We start from the raw sequence: 4993 nt of genomic DNA on the forward strand, positions 1-4993 counted from the left end.
TAGTATTACTCAGTGTGTTAATAAATGCTTTATTAACATATTCCTAGTGTCAAAACTACCTCTGTACTAACTTTAAAACATTAGAGAACAGCAGTGCAGAAGATCACTGAACCTTTAAATCTCATTTATAAAAGCTTTACAAAGCATAAATAGTCCTCACTTTAGATGAGCTCACAAAAATAGTTAACTGACTACTTCTAAATGTTTTATAACTACCTGAATTAATCATGAATTGCAGTAGGAATATGTGTTAATAAAACATTTACTAACACACTAAGTAACTATTACTATGTGTCTAAATAATAAGATGTATACACTGTAAAACTTTACTGTAAATTTACAGGAAATTTCTAACAGTATTATACTGTATTTTCATAAAACAGTAACATGCTGTATATTTTACAGAATGTCTGTAAATATACAGTAGTTTTCTGTTTTCAGCCCGTTTCACTCGTAATACAGTATAATACTGTAGAAGCATTGCATTATGGGATTGATTTTTTTTTTTACCGCGCTCATTTCAAATTTCTAGGCCAGGCATACATTTTAGCTTCTTTCCCAACGCTTTTAGTGTTTCACGTCGACTCTTCAGGGTTTAATGTTATCATTAAACGATATTTGAGTGAATATAGTGTGCAGTTTTAAGCTTTTGAAGCGTCAGTTTGCCTGAGACGCGGGATGACTGGACAGCTGCTGAGAAGACGGAGATGTTATTTTCCGCCTGATTAATCAAAACGTTTGCCTGTGTCGAGAAGACGGATAAACAATTTTCGGCTGAGAATATGGTAAGTCAGTCTTTTCTGGAGCTTTTCCTTCGCGTTTCTATTTTGTCATGAATGGTTTGATCTTGAAATGTTAAACTTCTCACGAGCAAACGGTTAACGTTACTCTGTTCTCAGCGCTTCATGCAGTAACACTGATGTTTCATCTTATAGACAACCTTAGCATATGTTATTCTTACAACCTGATTTTTAAACTGTTTTGTTTATTTATTTATTTATTTTTCTCTCGTTTCAGGCTCAATCATCTGATGTGCTCCATTGTTTACGTAAGTGTTGTGCTTACTTTCAAGTGTATCATGTTTATGACAAAGAATTCAGTGAATAAACGATTTTATTTTGTCAATTATTTTAAGCAATATTTTAAGATGCATCTTTTCTGAAGTGTAACAGGAGACATTACTGAGATCATATGCTTAGCTGTGAGTCCTTGTGTTCACAAAAATGCTATGGTGAATGAATGCACAATATTCACTTCTCTCTCTTTCTCTCTCTCTTTGCTTTTCTGCTTTTAGGCTCTTTGACATATCCCCTAAACATGGCTCAAGAACCAGGATGGGGGGGGGATGACCTTCTGTGAAATATGGTTATGTTAATGTAAGTATTGCACCTAATTTCACATGTGATGTAATCAGGTTTATGGCAAATAATGGACTACTTGCACTGAGGCTTGTAACACACGTTTTGAAATAATACAACTTGCCTATTTCTGCTTAGTGATCGATGCTGCAGTGTGTGTGAGACCTGATGAATAAGTTCAGGACAAACCTTCATTTATTTTTATTAAATATTTTAATCCCTATTTTTCATTAACAATCATTTCACTGTGTGTAATTCTTAGTATTCAAATTCTTAATATTCAAAGTATATTTGTCAGTCTGCTGTCAGTGCGTTACTGTTTAAAGGGTTAGTTGACCAAAAAATGAAATTTCTGTCATTAATTACTCACTCTCATGTCGTTCCACACCTGTAAGACCTTCGCTCATCTTCAGAACACAAATTAAGATATTTTTGATGTGAGAGCTTTCTGTCACATGTCGCAGAGACACATGGATTACTTTAACAATCTGTTTCCTACCATTCTTCACCTTGAATGTGTAAGTTGTGCTGCTGCCTATGGAAGAACAGAAAGCTCTCAGATTTCATAAAAAAATATCTCCATTTGTATTCCAAAGATTAACAAAGGTCTTACGGGTGTGGAACAACACGAGGACAAGAAATTAACAACAGTTTAATTTTTGGGTGAACTAACCCTTAAAGATGAATTTAAATATTTAACATTGCTAAATGTCTCGAGGCAGGTACCACTTATTTATTATACTATTTTAAAAGACTGGGATAAGAGCACCAACACACACAAGCTAAATTCAACAGGTATAAAATATGAGAAAAACAGTAAGAGAAAAACAGTTAATGAGAAGACGAGCACTGGACTGCAGCAGGTTAGTGCTGTATGGAGGGGAGCTGAATGCTTTTACCAGAAACTCCCGAGATGTAGTACGACGTACAACGCGGAAGCAGTTGTGCATATAGTCCATTCAATGAATAAACAATTTCATTGAATACAATTATAAGCACTATTTTTTTAGTTGCATCTTTTCTGAAGTGCTAATTGGACATTTTAACTCACTGCAATCAAATGCTTAGGCTGTTAGTCCTTATGTTCACAAAAATGCTATGGTGCATATATTCACAATATTCATTACTGTTTTCTCTCTCTCCTTTTTTTTCCTCTTTCTTTTCTGCTTTTTTAGGTACTTTGACATCAACCATGAACACGGCTCAAGAAACAAGAAGGGAAAGTGACTTCCAAGACAAAAAACTTTTAGGCCTACTATTTGTTTTTACTCCACATTTGAAAAAATGTTAAATGTAAATAAGATTGCTGTATTGTTCATTGATAACTGCTGAGTGCATTTAAAATGTTGACCTTTCAACATTGCAATTTTCTGCTTTTTTCCATAAAAAAAATAATAAAAGTTTTAAAACTCAAGAGTATTTTGCTTTCCATTTCCTTTGCCATAACATAACAAAAGTATATTTTTTAATTATTTAATGACAAACATAAGTGTAGTATGAAAAGCTGTATAAATGCAGTTAATAGCTGTAGATAAACAGTATAATGCTGTAAAAGTACATAATATTACAGCAGGATACTGTATTTGATAATTACAGCACTATACTGTAAATGTTGTTTACAGAAGTAGTACTATAAAAATACAGTAAGTGGCTGGCAACCCAGCTGCCAGTATTTTACTGTAAATTTACAGCGAAAAGTTTTACAGTGTAAATGAATGTTTAAATAGTTTATTAATCATTTACTTACACTTACTAAATGAACTACTGACAACTCCTAAATAACTGGTTTGTAAATTATGTAATACTTAATTTAGAAATGATAAATTGATTATTAATAAAGTATGAAAAAACAATTATTAAACACATTATAGATATGCTTATAAATCAAGAATAAAGCAATTATAGCGGTATTTATAAACTACTTACTAATGTATATTAATGCTTTATAAGTGATGAAATAACTATTAACTAATGCTTAACTAATGCTTCATAGTGTGCAGTTATTATAAAGTGTTACCACAGAGGGTACAAAAGTTCATACAAATTCACCAACAATTCGCCACAAATTACAATAGCTATTAATTGCCATGGGAGTATGTCGACTGCTTTCTTAACTTGGATCTAGTTCTTCCTCCAGTGTAAGTCTATGAGATGTTTTCTTATTGTCCCCAAGGTTAAAATTGTATGGTAGCACACCTCTTCTATACAAGTTGCATGATTTGAAGTATCATTCATGTTCTTTAATAAATTTTATATGATTAGGTCAGGGTTGGAAACTGTGCCTTATCGACCAGGCACTATGTCTAGGATTGACCTTTGACAAGAAATACTGCTGTTTAACAACAATGAACTTTTCTATTTTCAGTGCCATCCATACATTAATTGGAAAGACAGAACAGAACTCTCAATAAATCACTGGCTCAAATTATTACTAGTACACTCAAACTTAGAGCATTTAACTGCATTTGCACATAATACCGATTCCTTCAAACAAACCTGGTCCCCCTTTTTTTCTTCAATATCTAAATAGGAGAACTGATTCCTCTTTGTCATAAACCACATGCTCAAAAGAAACTCATAAGGAACATTTTGTGCCAATTTATAACGTATGTAGCTTTATCCTGTCAACTTATGCTAATTACTTTTCTTATCATAACTTAAATTCTACTGCCATTAAATTTATCGTCTTCTATTCTTCCTTTTTCCTTTGTTGTCTTTCCAGTGTGCCAGTTTTTGTTTTTAGTATATTGTATTTGGTATATATTACAACAAACTACTTCTATAATAGATAAATATTATTTAAAGGGGTGGTTCAGTGGGTTTTTTCTGGGCTTGATTGTGTTTTGGGGGCACAGTTTAACATGTCTTAATGCGTCCTTTTTTTGAAAACGCTGTATTTTTCATATATTTTAGCTTTATTCTACACCTCTGTTTCCACTGTCATATAAACGGCTCGTTTGACTTCCTGCTTCTATGAAGCCACTCCCTCCAAAATACACAATGTGCTCAGATTGGTCAGCAGGTTGGTAGCTGGCTCAGTGTATCATGAGTCGCTGAAGCGTCCGGAAACGCCACGCCCCTTACCATTCATAGTTAGCGCTTCAGAGGAAATGTAAATAATAGCGCCTATATAGAGTGCCCCAGGGATGACGCATTGTTGTTGGCAAAACCCGGAAGCGAGTTAGCATTTTAGGACTTCCGGTTCCAACGCCGTAAAGTCAATGGGTTTTTTGAATGGGTTTTTGCTAAATCGCCTGAAATAAGGTCTGTGGTTAACAAAGCCTCTAAATACTTTCACGTTTTGATCTATGACATAAAACACACCAGTTAAAAACCCACTTGTGACACTTTTACTGTGTCTTAAAATCGGCGGTTGCTAACAAGTTGCTAAAAGGGACTACTTCCTTTGGCGGGGACTTTAGACGTCATCATTAAAAACAGGACATTTGGACAGCATTTCTCATGAAAAAGTGGAAAAGTATTCATAACAGCACAGATCATAATCAGCGAGCATGTTTTTAACCCTTATGCGGTCTTCGTTTGGGAAGTACACTCAGGGTCTTCGGGGTCTCCACAGACCCCAGGCAACAAAATGCAATTTTGTAACAAAATACTTGTTTTTTTAAAATACATTT

At 34.0% G+C, this 4993-nt stretch overlaps 1 long non-coding RNA gene across 1 annotated transcript; it reads left to right on the forward strand.

Moving 5' to 3' along the window:
- Nucleotides 1–319: 319 nt before the first annotated feature.
- On the forward strand, nucleotides 320–2772 carry LOC125244776. The gene is made up of 2 exons (XR_007179379.1): nucleotides 320–1376; nucleotides 2534–2772. It is a non-coding gene; the product is annotated as an uncharacterized LOC125244776 (long non-coding RNA).
- The last annotated feature ends 2221 nt before the right edge of the window (nucleotides 2773–4993 follow it).

Source organism: Megalobrama amblycephala, linkage group LG14 (assembly GCF_018812025.1).
Source record: "Megalobrama amblycephala isolate DHTTF-2021 linkage group LG14, ASM1881202v1, whole genome shotgun sequence".
In the NCBI taxonomy this organism is placed as follows: Eukaryota; Metazoa; Chordata; class Actinopteri; order Cypriniformes; family Xenocyprididae; genus Megalobrama; species Megalobrama amblycephala.